The sequence below is a fragment of the Salvelinus fontinalis genome, chromosome 5 (assembly GCF_029448725.1).
Source record: "Salvelinus fontinalis isolate EN_2023a chromosome 5, ASM2944872v1, whole genome shotgun sequence".
NCBI classification, from domain to species: domain Eukaryota; kingdom Metazoa; phylum Chordata; class Actinopteri; order Salmoniformes; family Salmonidae; genus Salvelinus; species Salvelinus fontinalis.
Genome location: NC_074669.1, coordinates 8631554 through 8655011, shown reverse-complemented (window position 1 = coordinate 8655011; position 23458 = coordinate 8631554).

Genomic DNA, 23458 nt, shown 5'->3' with positions numbered 1-23458 from the left:
CACACTGCAACCAAGTTTCTATGTTCATGAGGCTAATAATAAAACATGTCAAATGACTTGAACATGAATATTTTTTATTTGCATCAAAAAGTGAGTGAAATGCATAAGAACGGTAATGGAAAGTTGGGGAAAACATCAGGGACGATCATCAGGTAATAATTGTGTGTGTATAAAAAAGATAAGCATTGTTTTTTAATTGCGGTTTTGTCACAGCCCTTTTATGCACTGCGCAGCTCGTGTGCATTATAGAGGGAAATGCAAGACATGTATCTGTTTCTGAGGGTCATCGATTTCAGGAATGCGGTCATAATGCGGTCATAATGTGGTCATAATGTGGTCATAATGTGGTCATAATGTGGTCATAATGTGGTCATAATGTGGTCATAATGCGGTCATAATGTGGTCATAATGTGGTCATAATGCGGTCATAATGTGGTCATAATGCGGTCATAATGTGGTCATAATGTGGTCATAATGTGGTCATAATGCGGTCATAATGTGGTCATAATGTGGTCATAATGCGGTCATAATGCGGTCATAATGTGGTCATAATGCGGTCATAATGCGGTCATAATGTGGTCATAATGCGGTCATAATGTGGTCATAATGTGGTCATAATGCGGTCATAATGCGGTCATAATGCGGTCATAATGTGGTCATAATGCGGTCATAATGCGGTCATAATGTGGTCATAATGCGGTCATAATGTGGTCATAATGTGGTCATAATGCGGTCATAATGTGGTCATAATGTGGTCATAATGTGGTCATAATGTGGTCATAATGTGGTCATAATGCGGTCATAATGCGGTCATAATGCGGTCATAATGTGGTCATAATGCGGTCATAATGTGGTCATAATGCGGTCATAATGCGGTCATAATGTGGTCATAATGTGGTCATAATGCGGTCATAATGCGGTCATAATGCGGTCATAATGTGGTCATAATGTGGTCATAATGTGGTCATAATGTGGTCATAATGTGGTCATAATGCGGTCATAATGTGGTCATAATGCGGTCATAATGTGGTCATAATGCGGTCATAATGTGGTCATAATGTGGTCATAATGTGGTCATAATGTGGTCATAATGCGGTCATAATGCGGTCATAATGTGGTCATAATGTGGTCATAATGTGGTCATAATGTGGTCATAATGTGGTCATAATGCGGTCATAATGTGGTCATAATGCGGTCATAATGCGGTCATAATGCGGTCATAATGCGGTCATAATGTGGTCATAATGCGGTCATAATGTGGTCATAATGCGGTCATAATGCGGTCATAATGCGGTCATAATGCGGTCATAATGCGGTCATAATGCGGTCATAATGCGGTCATAATGCGGTCATAATGTGGTCATAATGTGGTCATAATGCGGTCATAATGCGGTCATAATGCGGTCATAATAGCTAATAGACCCAACCTTTCAGAAGCTAGAGCCACATTTAGTTGAAGAAACTGCTTCATTTGTCACACCCGGACACGGTCACAACCGCTAAAATGCGCAAAATGGCGGTTACTCACGAGCAGTGGAGGGACTCGGGCAGAGGAGGAAGGCAAGATAACAGAGAATTTCTGTGAAAAGAAAATATTCCATGTAGACAAGGCCCCTGATGATGTGAGCCCTCAGGCAATTGCCTGATTTGCCTAATGATAAGTGTGCTACTGCTTCGACTTTCGTCTAGCTCCCTCTCTTGAGAACTGTGTCCTTGGTCCTTCAGTGTGGTGTTGTCAAGAGGATGTGTGCCTTTTAAAAGTGAATGGACCACACACAGACACTATCTGATAACGTCATCTGTAATTGGTTGTCATCGTGTTTACCACCCTGACAGTCGTCTCTAGTCCCTCTTTGATGGTTTATTCTCTCCACCATTGTCTCTCAATTTTTCTAGTAGAAAGAGAGTAGTGTTTCAATATGACTTGGGGACACTTTGTCCATGGCTTAGATATATGAGACTCTCCAACACAAAAACCTTCATTCTGTCAGTAGGGCTTTGGTCCATTGTGGGCACACTTGTAACCGACCGCCTCGATTCAGTCTTATGTAGCAGAATTTTAAATTGTGTTTTTTTTTTTTACATTGGATAAAAGTAAAGACTCATGTTCCAGAAGGCATTTCTGCCCAAACAAGTATTTTGATAGAAAAATTATGTTTACGTTCAAATGCCACTCCTGTGAAATAGTGATGTGCGGCATATTCCTAGTTTCCTGAAACTAGTCACTTTTAGTCTACCAAACTACTCATTTTGAGTGATAAGATTAAAAGAGATGTTTTAAAAAAAGAGATGTCAGCCACATAGTCATCTATCTTAAGGTCATCTGACTGTTAAATAGCCATCACTAGCCAGCTTCCACCCGGTTATGCCCAGTTAAGAACAAATTCTTATTTATAATGATGGCCCACCCCGGCCAAACCCGGACGACGTTGGGCCAGTTGTGTGCCGCCCTATGGGACTCCCAATCACGGCCAGTTGTGAGTCAGCCTGGAATCAAACCAGGGTCTGTAGTGATTTTAGCAGTGAGATGCAGTGCCTTAAACTGCTGCGCCACTCGGGAGCCTAACATAATCATATATTTGGAATCACTGGCCACTTGAATAATGGAACACGAGTCACTTAAAGTAAGGTTTAAATAATGTTGACACACTGCTTTACTCATCTCATATGTATATATTGTATTCTATTCTACTGTATTTTAGTCAATGCCACTCCGACATTGCTTGATCTAATATATATATATTTTTTTAAATCCATTCTTTTACTTTTAGAATTGTGTGTATTCCTGTGAATTGTTAGATACTACTGCAATGTTGGAGCTAGGAACACAAGCATTTCACTACACCCGCAATAACATCTGCTAAATATGTGTATGTGACCAATAACATTTGATTTGATTAGTACAATAAACTGTCTCATTTTGTAGTAATACTTTGCTTACAACTGAGTTTGCTTAAAAACGATCATTAATAACCTTGAGTCATACAAGTTCAAATAAGGGGTGCTTAGGGTGCTTCTATTTGTCCTGTTTCACACATGTACAAGTGTGTGGTCTGAAATGTAAATGTATTTCTTTTTAAATATCTCACTCCCCCTGAGAGTGGGGTCACGCCCAGGGAACAGATTTTATTGACAGTGACCCTGGAGCAATTAGGGTTAAGTGCCTTGCTCAAGAGTAGATTGACAGATGTTTCACCTAGTCAGCTTGGGGATTCAAACTAGCAACCTTTCTGTTAATGGCCAACACTCTAACCACTACGGTACCTGCAACTGGTCTCTACAGAGTTAGGTCACTGTATTATTTTTTTTGCACCTTACTTGTGGAATAATCTGACATTTTCTATAATTGGATGTTTTGTTGCCTCTAGGGCAATTCAGACTGCTGATTGAGGAACTTTTTACTGAACAATGTGTTTGTTTTCTATGTTTTGAACTGTCTTGCACTGAATCTATTCACACATACTGGACTCTACCCACACTTTCACGAATACTTACCCTGACACCCCAACACACACATACTCACAACCAATACATATGCTCACACACCCATAACATGCGCACACATGCATACTGATGCCATAAACACTTTGGGTACTGATGTCACTGCACAGACTCGGCACAGGTACTCCCTGTATAGAGCCATGTTATTTTTTACTTGTTATTTACGGTGTATTTATTCCTCGTGTAACTATTTAAATATTTTATTTTTTATCTTTAACTGTTGGTCTACTACACGTGTTGTTTAAGAAGCATGTGACAAATACAAATTGATTTTCATTTGATTGTGTTATGTAATTGTGTTTGATATCTTTGTAATAACAGGGCTCATCTGTAGTCTGTGGTCTCATCATGACACCCTGTCAGAATATAGGTTAAATAAATACATCCGTATTCGCTTGATTTCAATGACCAAGTTTTAAGTATTAATAGCACATGCACAAGTACGGTGAAATGCCTTTCTTGCAAACGCAAAACCCAACAATGCAGTAATCAATAGCAATGTATTTCTAGAAAAAAAACGGAACAAATAAAAATATGAAATATGAAATGCACAATAAAGTAAGTAAGTAAGCATTCTATATACAGGAAATATTTTAAAAGTCAGTTCCAGATACTGGAGTGATGGAGGTAGATATGTATAGGGGTAAGGGGACTAAGCAGCAGGATATAAGATTAAAAAAAGAGTAGCAGCAGCTTGTATGTGAGTGGGTGTGTGTGTGTGTGAAGTCAGTGTAAATATATGTGCATATCAAATCAAAGTTTATTTGTCTCGTGCGCTGAATACAACCTTACAGTGAAATGCTTAACCAACAGTGCAATTTTAAAGTTAAAAATAGGTATTAGATGAACAATAGATAAATCTTCTTCAGACTAGGGTCTATTTTTCTGCACTTCCTGTCTGACTGACGTGCCCAAAGTAAACTGCCTGTTACTCAGGCCCAGAAGCCAAGATATGCATATAATTGGTACCATTGGATAGAAAACACGTTGAAGTTTGTAGAAATGTTAAAATAATGTATGAGACTATACAATTGATATGATAGGAGAAAATCCAAAGAAAAATCAACCCGATTTTTTGTTTTGAGAGCCCATGCTCTTACAATGGAAAGCTATGGGTCATATGCAATTCCAGCTCCCAGTTTGCAATTCCTATGGCTTCCACTAGATGTCAACAGTCTTTGATCAAGGTTTCAGGCTTGTCTGTAGTTTTTTCGATTCCTTTCTCTGCATGTTGAACGAGTGGATTACTCAAATCAATGACGCCAACTATATGGACTTTTGGGATATAAAGGATTTTATCTAACAAAACAATCATGCATGTAGTAGCGGGTACCATTTGGATTGCAAATCAGAGGAAGATTTTCAAAAAGTAAGTGAATATTTAATCGCTATTTGTGATTTTATGAAGCCTGTGCTGGTTGAAAAATATTTTGATGTGGGGCGCCGTCCTCAAACAATTGCATGGCATGCTTTTGCTGTAAAACCTATTGTAAATCGGACAATGCAGTCAGATGAACAAGACTTTAAGCTTTTAACCGATATAACACACTTGTATGTACCTAAATGTTTAATATCCATAATTTTATGATTATTTATTTGAATTGTGCGCGCTCCAATTTCACAGAAGTTGTCGACAGGTGTCCGGCTAATGGGACGCCTAGCCCTAAATAATTGTATAGAAGTAAAGAAAAAAAAACAAAGTAAAAAGACAGTGACAATAACAGTAGCAAGGCTATATACAGGCACCGGTTATTCGGGCTAATTGAGGAAGTATGTACATGTAGGTATGGTTAAATTCACTATGCAAACATGATAAACGGAGAGTAGCAGTAGTGTAATAGAGGGGTTTGCGGGTGGTGGATGGCAGAACACAATGCAGGTAGTCCGGGTAGCCAATGTGCGAGGGCACCGGTTAGTCGGGCTATTTGAGGTAGTATGTACATGAATGTATAGTTAAAGTGACTATGCATATAGTAGCAGCAGTGTAAAATAAGGGTTGATGGGATAATGCAAATAGTCTGGGTAGCCATTTAATTGCTTTTTCAGGAGTCTTATGGCTTGGGGGTAAAAACTGTTGAGAAGCCTTTTTGTCCAAGACTTGGCGCTATGGTACCGCTTGCCATACGGTAGTAGAGAGAACATTCTATGACTGGGGTGGCAGGCTTTGTTGTGCCCTCTTCACGACTGTCTTGGTGTGTTTGGACCATTCTAGTTAGTTGGTGATGTGGACACTAAGGAACTTGAAACTCTCAACCTGCTCCACTACAGCCCCGTCGATGAGAATGGGGGCGTGCTCGGTCCTCCTTTTCCTGTAGTCCACAATCATCTCCTTAGTCTTGGTTACGTTGAGGGATAGGTTGTTTTTTTGGCACCTCCCGGTCAGGTCTCTGACCTCCCTATAGGCTGTCTTGTAGCTGTCAGTTATCAGGCCTACCACTGTTGTGTCGTCTGCAAACTTAATGATGGTGTTGGAGTCGTGCCTGGCCATGCAGTCGTGGGTGAACAGGGAGTACAGGAAGGAACTGAGCACGCACCCCTGGGGAGCTCCAGTGTTGAGGATCAGCGTGGCAGATGTGTTGCTACCTATCCTAACCACCTGGGGGCGGCCCATCAGGAAGACCAGGATCCAGCTGCAGAGGGATGTGTTTAGTCCCAGGGTCCTTAGCTTAGTGAGGAGCTTTGAGGGTACTATGGTGTTGAACGCTGAGCTGTAGTCAATGAATTGCATTCTCATGTAGGTGTTCCTTTTGTCCAGGTGGGAAAGGGCAGTGTGGATTGCAATAGAGATTGCATCATCTGTGGATCTGTTTGGGCGGTATGCAAATTGGAGTGGGTCTAGGGTTTCTGGGATAAGGGGGTTATGTGAGCCATATCCAACCTTTCAAAGCACTTCATGGCTACGAACGTGAGTACTACGGGTCTGTAGTCATTTAGGCAGGTTGCCTTAGTGTTCTTGGGCACAGGGACTATAGTGGTCTGCTTGAAACATGTTGGTATTACAGACTCAATCAGGGACATGTTGAAAATGTCAGTGAAGACACCTGCCAGTTGGTCCGAACATGCACACGTCCTGGTAATCCGTTTGGTCCCTCGGCCTTGTGAATGTTGACCTGTTACAAGGTCTTACTCATGTCTGCTACGGAGAGCGTGATCACACAGTCATCCGGAACAGCTGTATGTGCATATTATGTGTGAGGGAGAGAATGATGGATTGAGTGTTTGTCTGAGTGTTGGTGTGACAGTTTGTTTGAGTGTGCATAGAGCAAAGATTGAAATAAAAGGTCAATGAAGATACAAGGTTAGACTTCCTGCATGGAATTCTGGAGAAAGGCTGTGTGCTGATCAAGCTCTGTGACAATTTTGGCCTAAATTAACTTCACGAGTTAGAAGGACATATTTGACCTTCTAAATCAGACTGGCAATGAGTAAAGATACATTTTCAAGTGAAAGACTGCATCAAAGAGAAGATAATCCGCTACGTTCACTGTGTTTAAGTCGCTCATCGAGCCCAACTCCACAACGTGTTAAAGGCCGCCATCACAGCCATAACAGTGATGCCGGAGGTCCATCTCTCGTGGTAGAATTGAAGTTATTTTGATGAGTAACAGCCACCTCACGCAGCAAAATGTCAATCTCTATTGATGCCATGAAGGCTACTCTAGGAACGGTTGACCCACATTGAAAAGAAGAATGAGGAACACGACGAAAAGTGAATACAACAAGACCAGGCTATTAGCTACCTGATGGGCCAGGTAGAGGAAATACAAAAGAAGAATGAGGAACATGACGAAAAGTGAATACAACAAGACCAGGCTAGTAGCTACCTGATGGGCCAGGTAGAGGAAATACAAAAGAAGAATGAGGAACACGACGAAAAGTGAATACAACAAGACCAGGCTATTAGCTACCTGATGGGCCAGGTAGAGGAAATACAAAAGAAGAATAAGGAACATGACGAAAAGTGAATACAACAAGACCAGGCTATTAGCTACCTGATGGGCCAGGTAGAGGAAATACAAAAGAAGAATGAGGAGTATGACGAAAAGTGAATACAACAAGACCAGGCTATTAGCTACCTGATGGGCCAGGTAGAGGAAATACAAAAGAAGAATGAGGAACATGTCGAAAAGTGAATACAACAAGACCAGGCTATTAGCTACCTGATGGGCCAGGTAGAGGAAATACAAAAGAAGAATGAGGAAGATGACGAAAAGTGAATACAACAAGACCAGGCTATTAGCTACCTGATGGGCCAGGTAGAGGAAATACAAAAGAAGGGAGACTTGTTGGAAAACTTTTCACGTCATAATAATATTATAATTTTTGAGGTCGAAACCAATGCAGAAAGGCGACAGAAAATGTCTACATTTGTGGACAAGATGCCCTCTCTATGCTGGTCATAGAAAGGACAACAGAACCGCCCCGCAGCCCAGAGAAGGCCCGGAGCGAAGTACACACAGAGGCCCAGCGCTATCAATGCGCAACTTCGAAACGAAACAGAATATAATGCAGCTGTCGACAACCAAGGGAGAACTATTCTACAAAGACAAACACATATTTATCTTCAATGACTATTCTGCAGAGCTATTGTGGAAGAAAAAAGATTATGACGGGATCAAGAGAGAACTGTCAGCAAAAAACATCACATACTCTCTGATGTTCCCTGCGAAGCTGCTTGTCACCCACGAGAGCAAGACCCACATCTTGGATTCTGTAACTGATGTCGAGTACTTCCTGCGCTCCATTGGGATTACACCACCTTCCAGATCCGAGGACAGGGTCAGGAAAAATATGCCACTATGTGGCAAATTGTTGGGCCCAGAAGGAGTCAGAGACAGAGGGACCCAAGGCCTAAGAAGTAGCCTAAATCTACTGTGGGAAACTGTCCAGTCCACATTGACTGCTGAAGCGACCCCTTCTCCTTAAGGATTTGAAACTACCTGGTTTTATGCTCATAATTGGGATATTATTACAGGACTATTTCATCAATCTTTGACCTACAGTTTGTTGGGATGATAAGGTAAATATTAAATCTGGGAAAAACAGAATAATAGCCTGCTTTCGTCATTCCCACTTTTTCTTTAAGTACGCTATAGTGTAAAGATTATCAATGTTTTACCTTATTTTATGGCAATTATATATAGGCTACCCAAGTGTAGGTTAGTCAAAATATTAGCGTAAAATTTGCTGATCCTTTATTTATTTATACAAGGCTTTTGAATTTCGTTTAATTTCCAGCATTTAACCCTTACTGTTTAGGACAGCCTGCTTTAGAAGGAGAGACAGTTAGCCTGCCCACATATGCTTGTATTATTTATTTTATTTTTGCATTCTGTTTTCTTATTGCCTAATATTACTTGAGTTGGGAAAACATTTAATAGGCTATGGGGCTATATTTCATAGTTTTTAATGGAGTGCAGGGAATGTCTCATCCATGCGGGTCTCTTTATGGGCTTTTCCCCTTTTTTGTTTCTTATTCATGTATTTTTGCATCCAGAATACTCTTTAAATGATAGGTCGCTGAAGTTGAAATTGTCTATTGATAAATATTAAGTCAGATATACTATAATATAGGCCGAACTGTCAATTAGTTTCCACAATTGCCCCACTACTGGGTTTTGTGAAGAACCCCCTTGTTTAAAGAACACCACACCACCAAGATCTGCCACCCAGGAACGTGGCAGTCTTACGTGTTCTACTTTTAACTTCACTGTTCGGGCTTCCTTTGTTCTAGTGGAGACACTTGTTTTTGTGTTGATGTTCCTGTTCTTTCTCTATGTGTTTTGTATTGAAATGAAAAACAAAGGTGCATTTCTGTCTGCAGTTTTGGGTACAAGGAAAAGCTCAATTCAAATCAAGGTCTGTAGTGTTTTATATTGACACTTTAAACTGACAATGAAGTCACATTTTGATTTGTAACGTGAAGGGCTTAAACTATGTGATTAAATGGAAAAAAATATTGACACAGCTAAAACAAATGGATTGTGACATTGCCCTCCTCCAGGAGACCCACTTATCCGATGAGGAGCACAAAAAGCTTAAACGGGAATAGGTCAGATCTTTTTCTCCTCTCACTCCTCCGCAAAAAGAAATGCTGTTTGTATATTGGTTAATACATTGAAAAATCAGGTAACTGATTCATAGAGTTGGTTTATTATTGTTCAGGGCCTATTATTTGGCATGAATATTACTTTTGCTAATTTGTATGCACCAAATGATGATTCCCCACAATTTATAAATAGATGTTTCTTAGAGATTGCTAAGCATTCAAATACACATTGTGTCGTTGGAGGTGACTTTAATTGCACAATATCTCCACATTTGGACAAGTCACGACTAGGTGGTCCCATATTAAAAATGTCTATTGCAGTTCAATTTCACTGTGAAGAACGAGGGCTTATTGATATTTGGAGAAAGTTAAACCCAACAACAAAATATGATACTTTCTTTTCAAATCCTCATGACACTTACTCTAGGATAGACTTTTTTATTATCACTCAGACCTTAGCTCATCAGGTAGAACACGGTATTATTAATGACATCACCATCTCAGATCATAGTCCAATATCCCTAAAACTAAAGTTAAAAGATAGACAACCTGATATATACAGGTGGAGGCTAAACGCTTCTCTTCTTGGAGAAACTTCTTTTCAAAAGGTTATTCAAGTTGAACTTACAACGTTTTTGGAATTTAACTCAACAGAAGGTATCAGCCCAACCCTTTAATGGGAAAGTGCTAAAGCTTATCTTAGGGGTCAAATCATAGCCTATTCATATCTGCAAAAAAAAAGTATGTATACAAAAACAAGAGAAGATGGAGAGAGAAATCTCCCAATTAGAAGAAAGACATAAGAAAGGGGATGGGGACACTAATTCACTTGACTGCAGCGAAAGGTGAGCTTAATACGCTTCTTATTTACAAAATGGAGATTTCTGTACAATTTGCACGAAATAAATACTATACTCAAGGAGACAAACCAGGGAAACCTCTTGTATTCCCAATATCAGAGCTGTGCAGGGCAAAGTTACTTCTTGTCCCAAAGAAAGAAATAATACAGTTGCTGAGTACTACGAGACTCTATATAAGAAACCTAAAGACGTTTTCTCTCTTTCTCATACATTTGAAGCTGCTGTCATCACCCTGTTAAAGAAGCCAGGTAAAGACCCACTAGACTGTGGTTTCCATAGACCAGTAAGTTTACTAAATTGTGACTCTAAAATTCTTTTCTAAGATTTTAACAAAAATAATGGAGGAGGTAGTAACACAATTAATTAATCCAGATCAAACCAGGTTCATTAAAGGACGTCACTCAACGTCGAATATAAGACAACTTATGAATATTATCAATTACTCTAAGACTCAACTCAAACAAACAGTTATTCTATCTCTTGATGCTGAAAAGGCATTTGACCGCGTCGACTGGGTCTTTCTTTTAGCAACGTTAAAGACGTTTGGTTATGGGGAGCGCTTTTTGAAATGGATAGAGCTGATACATTCAAGTCCCAAATCATCTGTTAGAACTAATGGGAATATGTTTGTGGCTTTTCGCTAAAACGAGGAAATTGTCAAGGAGATTGTCTCTCACCACTGTTATTTGCCCTTATTATAGAACCTCTGGCGGAAGCTATTCGAAGTGCCATAAACATTCATGGTCTGTCAAAATATATTCAAATGAATAGGTGAATATGGTGCTACATCAGGCTATAAAATTAACGTTGGTAAAAATATTGCTATGATGACATTTGGTGATGCACCCTCAAGTATCAAAGACAACTGCGCATTTAAGTGGACTGATACAAGCATGCATTACTTGGGTGTTAATATTACATCAGACTATGGGAAACTATATGCTTTGAACTACCCCCCTGTGATTAGTAAAATCACTGAAGATCTAGACCGTTGGATGTTCCTCCCTATATCTCTAGCAGGTCGGGTTGCTTCAGTGAAAATTAATGTCTTACCAAGACTGCTCTATCTGTTTTCAATGCTTCCTGTTAAAACCTATTTGGGACAGGGGGCAGCATTGGGAAGTTTGGATGAAAGCGTGCCCAGAGTAAACTGCCTGTTACTCAGGCCCAGAAGATGGAATATGCATATAATTAGCAGATTTGGATAGAAAACACTCTAACGTTTCCAAAACTGTTAGGATAATGTCTGTGAGTATAACATAACTCATATGGCAGGCAAAATCCAACCAGGAAGTGGGATTCTGAGGTTTGTAGTTTTCAAGTGAATGCCTATCGAATATCCAGTGTCTGTGGGGTCAGATTGCACTTCCTAAGGCTTCCAGTAGATGTCAACAGTCTTTAGAAGTTGTTTCAGGCTTCTATTCTGAAAGGGGAGAGAATAAGAGCACTCAGCGTAAGTGGCTCAGCTGAAAGCCATGAGCGCGACATTCGTTCCCTTTCCTTTCTAATGAAAACAGTATTGTCCGGTAGAAAAATTATTTAATATTTATGTTAAAAATACCCTAAGGATTGATTAGAAACATTGTTTCACATGTTTCTACGAACTTTAATGGAACTTTTTTGACTGTTCGTCTGGATGTTGTGCTCGCGCTTTGTGCATATGGATTACTGAACTAAACGCACGAACAAGAAGGAGGTTTTTGGACATAAAGATGAACTTTATCGAACAAAACAAATATTTATTGTGTAACATGGAGTCCTGGGAGTGCCACCAGATGAAGATCATCAAAGGTAAGTGATTAATTTTAACGCTATTTCTGACTTTTGTGACAACTCTCCTTCGCTGGAAAATGTCTGTATGGTTTTTGTGGCTAGGCGCTGTCCTAACATAATCGCATGGTGTACTTTCGCCGTAAAGCCTTTTTGAAATCTGACACAGCGGCTGGATTGACAAGAAGTTTATCTTTAAGCCTATGTATAACACTTGTATCTTTCATCAATGTTTATGATGAGTATTTCTGTAATTTGATTTGGCTCTCTGCAATTTCACCGGATGTTTGTTTGAGACAATGCATTACTGAACATAACACGTCAAATTTAAACAGAGGATTTTTTGGACATAAAGATTAACTTTATCGAACAAAACAAACATTTATTGTGTAACATGGAGTCCTGGGAGTGCCACCAGATGAAGATCATCAAAGGTTAGTGATGAATTTTAACGCTATTTCTGTCTTTTGTGACACCTCTCCTTGGCTGGAAAATGTCTGTATAGTTTTTGTGGCTAGGCGCTGTCCTACCATAATCGCATGGTGTGCTTTCGCCGTAAAGACTTTTTGAAATCGGACACGGTGGTTGGATTAACAAGAAGTTTATCTTTAAAATGGTGTATAATACTTGTATGTTTGAGGAATTTTAATTATGAGATTTCTATTGTTTGAATTTGACGCCCTGCAATTTCACTGGCTGTAGGCCAGGTGTTCCGCTAGCGGAACCCCCTTCCCAGAAAGGTTAAAATCCCTGCTAAAACCTACTCGCCTAACAGCAGTAATAGGCACATTTTTATGGCAAAATATTAGTTATAAAAACTACAGCTGCTTGGCCTCCCTAACCTTAAATCATATTACTGGGCAGCGTAACTTAATCACATAGCATCATGGATTCAACAACCAAAGGATTTGTCATGGCTTGAAATTGAGAGTCAATATTGTGATATGCCTTTTCATTGTTTTCTCTTTATAGCAGACCCTATTTCTTTTGATAGGATTAAACAAAACCCAATTATTACTCTTACATTGAAGACATTGAGGGAAGTTCAACGCCAATATAGACTGTGGAATGACATTTCTAGTCACTCGCCTATATTTCACAACCCTGCCTTTCTCCCTGCTACTATGTCCCAATGATTTAGGGAATGGGAAGAGAGAGGTCTTTGTAGTCTCTCAGCCATTATAACGCTCAATTGTTTAATAATTTCTCAAAATGGAGGAATTCATTATATCCCAAAAACATTTTTTATAGGTACCTTCAAGTAAGGCCATTCATTGTTAAAAAGGGATTGTTACAAAACATGACTGAGCCGATTACACCTATTGACAAGATGATTGAATCACTTTATCAAGGGGAAAACACTGGAACCGTTTCAAATTGTTATCACTATCCTTAACATGCAAATATTATCTTTAGATAATCTTAGGAACTCATGGCAGGTTGAATTACAGGTAAAGATATCAGAGGAGAGTTGGGGGAATATATGGAAAACACTATATAAAGCCACTACGTGTGACCAAACAAGGGAGTTTCAATTCAAGTACTACATCGTATTTTTATGAGCCCTGATAAACTTAGTAAATGAAAAAAAGGAATATTGTCTACGTGTTGGAGGCAGTGTAGATAAAAAGTTACATTTGAAGTCGGAAGTTTACATATACCTTAGCCAAATTCAGTTTTTCACAATTCCTGACATTAAATCCCAGGAAAGATTCCCTGTCTTAGGTCAGTTAGGATCACGAATGATCAAGGATGTGAAATGTCAGAATAAGCAAGAATGATTTATTTCAGCTTTTATTTATTATTGTCACATTCCCAGTGGGTCAGAAGATTACATACATTCAATTAGTATTTGGTAGCAATGCCTTTATATTGTTTAACTTGGGTCAAACGTTTCAGGTAGCCTTCCACAAGCTTCCCAAAAAAGTTCCTCTTGACAGAGCTAGTGTAACTGAGTCAGGTTTGTAGGCCTCCTTGCTCGCACAAGCTTTTCAGTTCTGCCCACAAATTGTCTATGGGATTGAGGTCAGGCCTTGAGGTCAGGGCTTTGTGATAGCCAATACCTTGACTTTGTTGTCCTTAAGCCATTTTGCCAGAACTTTGGAGGTATGCTTAAGGTCATTGTCCATTTGGAAGACCCATTTGCGACCAAGCTTTAACTTCCTGACTGATGTCTTGAGATGTTGGTTCAATATATCCACATAATTTTCCTGCCTCATGATGCCATCTATTTTGTGAAGTGCACCAGTCCCTCCTGCAGCAAAGCACCCCCACAACATGATGCTGCCACCCCTGTTCTTCACGGTTGGGATGGTGTTCTTCGGCTTGCAAGCATCCCCCTTTTTCCCCCAAACTTAACAATGGTCATTTTGGCTAAAAGGTTATATTTTTGTTTCATCAGACCAGAGGACATTTCTCCAAAAAGTATGATCTTTGTCCCCATGTGCAGTTACAAATCGTAGTCTGACTTTTTTATGGCGGGTTTGGAGCAGTTGCTTCTTCCTTGCTGAGCGGCCTTTCAGGTTATGTCGATATTGGACTCATTTTACTGTGGATATAGATTCTCTGTGGATATAACATCTTCACAAGGTCCTTTGCTGTTGTTCTGTGATTGATTTGCACTTTTCGCAACAAAGTACGTTCATCTCTAGGAGACAGAATGCGTCTCCTTCCTGAGCGGTATGACGGCTGCGTGGTTCCATGGTGTTTACACTTGTGTACTATTGTTTGTACAGATGAACATGGTACTTTCAGGCATTTGAAATTTGCTCCCAAGGGTGAACCAGACTTGTGGATGTTTACAATTTTTTTCTGAGGTCTTGGCTGATTTATTTGATTTTCCCATGATGTCAAGCAAAGAGGCACTGAGTGTGAAGGTAGGCCTTGAAATATATCCACAGGTACACCGCCAATTGACTCAAATTATGTCAATTAGCCTATCAGAAGCTTCTAAAGCCATGACATCATTTTCTGGAATTTTCCAAGCTGTTTGAAGGCACTGCCAACTTAGTGTATGTGAACTTCTGACCCACTGGAATTGTGATACAGTGAATTATAAGTGAAATAATCTGTCTGTAAACAATTGTTGTAAAAAATGTATTGTGTCAACGCACAAAGTAGATGTGCTAATCAACTTTCCAAAACTATAGTTTGTTAACAAGAAATTTGTGGAGTGGTTGAAAAACAAGTTTTAATGACTAAAACCTAAGTGTATGTAAACTTCCGACTTCAACTGTACTTTATCACATATATTTTGTCAATGTCTGAAATTCTACATGTTATTCAGGACATCACAGGTATTATTATTCATCCAGACCCACGTCATCTTCTAGGTATTTTTCCTGTGGATACACTCCAATCCTCCCCAATTACATTTACATTTAAGTCATTTAGCAGACGCTCTTATCCAGAGCGACTTACAAGTACATACATTCATACTTTTTTTTTGTACTGGCCCCCCGTGGGAATCGAACCCACAATCCTGGCGTTGCAAGCGCCATGCTCTACCAACTGAGCTACACGGGACTTAAATTGATAGATCATCTTTTAGCAGCAGCAAGGAAATATGCAACAAAATGCTGGAACAATTAACATGCACCCTCAAAAGATATGTGGTTAGGTCTATGCAAGGAACGTGCTGATATGGAGAGAATTACATACAATCTTTCAACATAGACAGCACAGGTATGAAGGTGTCTGGTCAGAGTTCCTGACATATCGTACAGGTCTTATTCTTTAATTTATGGGCTTTTTGTTTGTTTTTTGTGTGGCTTAATCCAAATTGTATACTTATTCAGACTCTTGAAATATTTGCTCTGTACAGCCAAAATATATCCTTAACATGTGAATGTAACTACGGTCCTTAGTAAAGACAGCAAAGATAAGTTGTGTATGTATGGTACATGCTCTTTATGTGCTCTTGATTGAAAATTTATGTAAAAAAAAGATACAAGATAAACTCAGAAAGTCCGTGTAGCTATTTTGTTAGTTATTTATCTGTTGTAATGCTTGGGAATAGAAGCTGTTTAAGAGCCTGTAAAAGACAGACTTGATACACCTCTACCTCTTGCCTTGCGGCAGCAAAGAAATATGTCTATCGCTTGGTTTGTTGGAATCTTTGACAATCCAGTTGCAGAGGGAATTGTTCAGACCCAGAGTCCTAAGCTTGGTGACGAGCTTGGAGGGGACAATGTTGTTGAACGCTGAGCTGTATGAGAATGAACAGGGCTACATTAGAGAATAGAACTTCACAGATGCTGTATACTGTATCTCATGGCTAAACAGATGGCCCTATCATCTCAATGGCAGTATTTTCAAACAAAATTTTAAAATTGGTCTCGGAATCGTTTCTCATTTAGCTGTGTTCTGCTACAGTAATGCAAATCTGTTCATTCTTATTTCCATTTCCTATTTTACGTGGCAGTCTTGGAATATATTATTGATGTATAACAAGCATGAAGAATATGATAATCAAATATATCATGGAACAGCTGCCTTCTAGGCATGTGAGGATGTGAGGTGCATAAAGAGATGGCTGTTTAAGTAATAAACAAAGATAACTGCTGTTGTGCGATTTGTTGCTGTACAGAACAAAACAGAACTAAGATAGTCCATACAAAAGCTCTCATAATTTCACTATCTGTTGTTATTCTGTGACAGTTCATACTGGGCAGGTGGGAAAAGAAAGTCAATCATCTCGTGGATATAAGTAATCTTGTCTCTTAGTAGCCAGTAACCTGAGGCAATGTTGGCATCATCACCTGTTCAAACCTAGTCATCTCCACCGCATCTCAGGGATTGGCTCTATCGATCAATATCTGGCTTGAGCTGGAGGCAAACACCTCGCTCCAGCCATATCTTATACACTGTGACAGTTTACAGGTTTCACAGTATTGTAGATGCCATTCAATAATCCAACAAAATGCAACTGTAAACATGGCACGGCACCTGCTATTTTATTGTTCTACAAATCATTGTACAAGTAGACTATGTATACAAAAGTATGTGGACACCCCTTCAAATGAGTGGATTTGGCTATTTTCAGCCACACAAGTGTATAAAATAGAGCACACAGCCATGCAATCTTCATAGACAAACATTGGCAGAAGAATGGCATTAGTGAAGAGCTCAGTGAATTTCAACATGGCACCCCCATAGGATGCCATCTTTCCAACAAGTCAGTTCGTCCAATTTCTGCACTGCTAGAGCTGCCCCGGTCAACTGTAAGTGCTGTTATTGTGAAGTGGAAACATTTAGGAGCAACAACTGCTCAGCCACTAAGTGGTAGACCACACAAGCTCACAGAGCGGGACCGTCCGAGTACTGAAGCGCGTAGCGGGTAAAAATCGTCTCTGCTCGGTTGCAACACTCACTACCGAGTTCCAAACTACCTCTGGAAGCAACATCAGCACAATAACTATTTGTCGGGAGCTTCATGAAATGGGTTTCCATGGCGAGCAGTCGCTTAAAAGCCTAAGATCACCATGCGCAAATGCCAAGCGTCGTCTGTAGTGGTGTAAAGCTCGCTGTCATTGGACTCTGAATCACTCCTCACCATCTGGCAGTCGGGCTGACAAATCTGGGTTTGGCAGATGCCAGGAGAACGCTACCTGCCTGAATGCATAGTGTCAACATTAAAGTTAGCTGGAGGAGGAATAATGGTCTGGGGCTGTTTTACATGGTTCAGGCTAGGGCCCTTAGTTCCAGTGAAGGGAAATCTTAACACTACAGCATAAAATGACATTATAGACGATTCTGTGCATGCAACTTTGTGGCAACAGTTTGTGGAAACCTTTCCTGTTTCAGCATGACAATGCCCCCGTGCACGAAGCGAGGTCCATAAAGAAAAGGTTTGTAAAGAGCGGTGAGGAAGAACTTGACTGGCCCACACAGAGCCCTGACCTCAACCCCATCAAACACCTTTGGGATGAATTGGAACGCCAACTGCGAGCCATGCCTATTCACGCAACATCAGTGCACGAGCTCACTAATGTTCTTGAGGCTGAGTGGAAGCAAGTTCCAGCAGCAACGTTCCAACATCTAGTGGTAAGCCTTCTCAGAAGAGTGGAGGCTGTTATAGCTCCTTCACCCAAATCCAGATAGCTGATGTTCTGAAAGAGCTGCAAAATCTGGACCCCTACAAATCAGCCGGGCTAGAAAATCTGGATCCTCTATTTCTAAAATGATCTGCCGAAATTGTTGCAACCCCTATTACTAGCCTGTTCAACATCTCTTTCGTATCGTCTGAGATTCACAAAGATTGTAAAGCTGCCGCGATCATCCCCCTCTTCAAAGGGGGAGACACTCTAGACCCAAACTGCTACAGACCTATACCTGTCCTACCCTGCCTTTCTAAGGTTTCGAAAGCCAAGTTAACAAACAGATTACCGACCATTTTGAATACCACCGTACCTTCTCCGCTATGCAATCTGGTTTCAGAGCTGGTCATGGGTGCACCTCAGCTACGCTCAAGGTCCTAAACGATATCATAACCGCCATCGATAAGAGACATTACTGTGCAACCGTATTCATCGACCTGGCCAAGGCTTTCGACTCTGTCAATCACCATATTCTTATCTGCAGACTAAACAGCCTTGGTGTTTCAAATGATTGCCTCGCCTGGTTCACCAACTACTTCTCTGATAGAGTTCAGTGTGTCAAATCGGAGGGCCTGTTGTCCGGACCTCTGGCAGTCTCTATGGGGGTGCCACAGGGTTCAATTCTTGGGCCGACTCTCTTCTCTGTATACATTAATGATGTTGATCTTGCTGCTGGTGATTCTTTGATCCACCTCTACGCAGACGACACCATTCTGTATACTTCTGGCCCTTCTTTGGACACTGTGTTAACTAACCTCCAGACGAGCTTAAATGCCATACAACTCTCCTTCCATTGCCTCCAACTGCTCTTTAATGCAAGTAAAACCAAATGCATGTTCTTCAACCGATCGCTGCCCGCACCTGCCCGCCCGTCCAGCGTCACTACTCTGGACGGTACTGACTTAGAATATGTGGACAACTACAAATACCTAGGTGTCTGGTTAGACGGTAAACTCTCCTTCCAGACTCACATTAAGCATCTCCAATCCAAAATGAAATCTAAAATCGGCTTCCTATTCGCAACAAAGCATCCTTCACTCATGCTGTCAAACATACCCTCGTAAAACTGACCATCCTACTGATCCTCGACTTCGGCGATGTCATTTACAAAATAGCCTCCAATACTCTACTCAGCAAATTGGATGCAGTCTATCACAGTGCCATCCCTTTTGTCACCAAAGCCCCATATACTACCCACCATTGCGACCTGTACGCTCTCGTTGGCTAGCCATCGCTTCATACCTGTCGCTAAACTCACTGGCTCCAGGTCATCTACAAGTCTCTTCTAGATAAAGCCCCGCCTTATCTCAGCTCACTGGTCACTATAGCAACACCCACCCGTAGCAAGTGCTCCAGCAGGTATATCTCACTAATCACCCCCAAAGCCAATTCCCCCTTTGGCCACCTTTCCTTCAAGTTCTCTGCTGCCAATGACTGGAAAGAACTGCAAAAATCACTGAAGCTGGAGAATCATATCTCCCTCTCTAGCTTTAAGCACCAGCTGTCAGAGCAGCTCACAGATCACTGCACCTGTACATAGCCCGTCTGTAAATAGCCCTTCCAACTACCTCATCCCCATACTGTATTTATTTATTTATCTTGCTCCTTTGCACCCCAATAACTGTACTTGCACATTCATCTTCTGCACATTATTCACTACAGTGTTTAATAGGTATATTGTAATTACTTCGCCACCACGGCCTATGTATTGCCTTATCTCCCTTGTATTACCTCATTTGCACACACTGTAAATATACTTTTTTTCCTACTGTATTATTGACTGTATGTTTGTTTATTCCATGTGTAACTCTGTGTTGTTGTATGTGTCGAACTGCTTTGCTTTATTCTTGGCCAGGTTGCAGTTGTAAATGAGAACTTGTTCTCAACTAGCCTACCTGGTTAAATAAAGGTGAAATAAAAAAATAAAAATGTGGAATGAAATGTTCGATGAGTAGGTGTCCACATACTTTTGGTCATGTAGTGTAGCTTCGACAACCCAAAATGCAATGCAATTTGTAAAGTACTAACACCTAAAAAATATGCATAATTACAAGTCAACTATTACTGAACTACTTCTACCAATCATCAATTTATGTCATCCTGATCCTTATTTGATCTTCCTCATCACCTAAGGACACTGCATTGGGAATCCAGCATTTTTTTTGCATGGGAGAGGAAGCTAAGGAACGAGTTAGGGTAGAAAATAGAGAGCTAGGCTGCTGAGGGCCCAGAGAGGGAGAGGAGAAGGCTGTATCTGCCTTGTTGCCCTGGAGATTCATTACCTTCCTCATCAATCATCTTGGGCTGATGAAATTGTTCCTTCCCAAAGCGCCTCCTCTGGCCCAGATGAGTGGGGCATAAATCCTGCAGTCAGGTTGCAGTAATAGAAATAGAGGTGGATTATATGGTATGGTATATACTATATTATATGGTATGGTAAATATTATATGGTATATACTATGGTATGGTATATAATATATATTATATTATATGGTATATAATATATTTTATTATATGGTACGGTATATAATATAAACAGGGAGGTTCGAGCCCTGAATGCTGATAGGCTGACAGCCGTGGTATATCAATCCGTATACCATGGGTATTTTTACTGCTCTAATTACGTTGGTAACCAGTTAATAATAGCAATAAAGCACCTCAGGGGTTTGTGATATATGGCCAATATACCCTGGCTAAGAACAGCCCTTAGCCGTGGTATATTAGCCATATACCACACCTCCTCGGGCCTGCTTAATTATATTATATGGTATGGTATATAATATATAATATTATATGATACAAATTAATTGTCCTCTTCACACACAGTATTTTTGCCCATCTTCCAGAGGCAGTGGAGCATGGGAAAATGTACCTTGATGTCTAGGTTGTGTCTCAAGCCGTATCCTAGAATATACAGTACTACACTTTAGATTGTAGATTTGATTTATAGCATGGGTTGTTCCACACCCACTTGTTTGATTATCGAATTAACTTAATACATATCTTATACGTGTACAGTAACAATATACACTACATGGTGAAAGTATGTGGATACCTTTTTGTTGAACATCTCTTTCCAAAATCGTGGGCTTTAATATGGAGTTGGTCCACCTTTGCTGCTAGAACAGCCTCCACTCTTCTGGGAAGGCTTTATGCTAGATGTTAGAAAGTTGCTGGGGGGTCTTGCTTCCATTCAGACACAAGAGCATTAGTGAGGTTGGGCACTGATGTTGGGTAATTAGGCCTTGCTCACAGTCGGCATTCCAATTCATCCCAAAGGTGTTCGATGGGGTTGAGGTCAGGGCTCTGTGCAGGCCAGTCAAGTTCTTCCACATGATCTCGACAAACCATTTCAGTATGGACCTCGTTTTGTGCACGGGGCTATGTCATGCTGAAAGAGGAAAAGGACTTCCCCAAACTGTTGCCACCAAGTTGGAAGCACAGAATCGTCTAGAATGTCATTGTACACTGTAGCTGTAACATTTCCTTCACTGGAACTAAGGGGCCTAGCCTGAACAATGAAAAACAGCCCCAGACCATTATTCCTCCTCCACCAAACTTTAAAGTTGACACTATGTATTCGGGGAGGTAGTGTTCTCCTGGCATCCGCCAAACCCAGATTTGTCTTTTGGACTGCCAGATGGTGATTCAACACTCCAGAGAATGCGTTTCCACTGCTCCGGAGTCCAATGGCGGCGAGCTTTATGCCACGCCAGCCGACGCTTGGTATTGCGCATGGTGATCTTAGGCTTATGTGCGGCTGCATGGCCATGGAAACCCATTTCATGAAGCTCCAAATTAACTGTTCTTATGCTGACGTTGCTTCCAGAGGCAAGTTGGAACTCGGTAGTGAGTGTTGTGACCGAGGAGAGAATATTTTTCCGCACTTCAGCACTCAGCGGTCCAGTTCTGTGAGCTTGTGTGGCCTACTACTTCGCGGCTAAGCCGTTGTTGCTCCTAAACGTTTCCAATTCACAGTGGCATATAGTACTTAAGTAGACATACTTTTAAGTACTAATGAAATAGTTTGTTATCGTATCTGTACTTTACTTTACTATTTATATTTTTGATTACTTTTACTTTAACTTCACTACATTCCTAAATAAAATGTACTTTTTACTCCCTACATTTCCCTTGACACCCAAAAGTACTTGTTACATTTTGAATGCTTAGCAGTACAGGAAAGTTGGCCAATTCACACACTTATCAAGAGAATACGTGGTCATCCCTATTCCCTCTGATCTGTTGGATTCAATAAACACAAATGCATGGTTTGTAAATGATGTCTGAGTGTTGCAGTGTGCCCATGACTACACGGACATTTTAAAAACAAGAAAGTGGTGCCGTCTGATTTGCTTAATATAAAGAATTTGAAAAGATTTTTACTTTTTCTTTTGGATACTTAAGTATATTTTATCAATTACAGCTACTTTTGATATTTGAGTATATTTATTACCAAATACTTTTAGACTTTTAATCAAGAAAGACTTTACTTGGTAACTTTCCCATTTACTTGAGTAACTTTCTATTAAGGTATCTATAATTTTACTCAAGTATGACAATTGGGTACTTTCACACCACTGCCATTTCACAATAATAGCACTTACAGTTGACCGGGGCAGCTCTAGCAGCGCAGAAATTTGACGAACTGACCTGTTGGAAAGATGCCATTCTATGATGGTGCCACGTTGAAAGTCCTTGAGCTCTTCAGGCCAGTACACTGCCAATGTTTGTCTATAGAGATTGCATGGCTATATGCTCGATATTATGCCCCTGTCAGCAACGGGTGTGGCTGAAATATCCGAATCCACTAATTTAAACAGGCGTCCACATACTTTTGACAATGTAGTGTATCATTCATCGTGCTGGCATTGTCTCAGTATGCAGTGAAGTATAACTAACGTAGGTCCTTATCGGCATCAAGGGCAAATCCTCATAACTTTACAGAATCTTTGACTCAGTGTGTTTATTTGATGGATTACACGTATGCCTGACCTTCTTCCTTGGTCCCATCTGCACCTATTAAACCTGTTAAGAAAACACACAGACATCTATATTGCCTGTCATGAAAAGAGACCCCAACAACTCTATCTCTCAAGATATCGATCCACTTCAGGCTCTCGCCCATTGATATCTCCACACAGCCTGACCCTATCCCAACCCTCCGTTTCCACACAGAT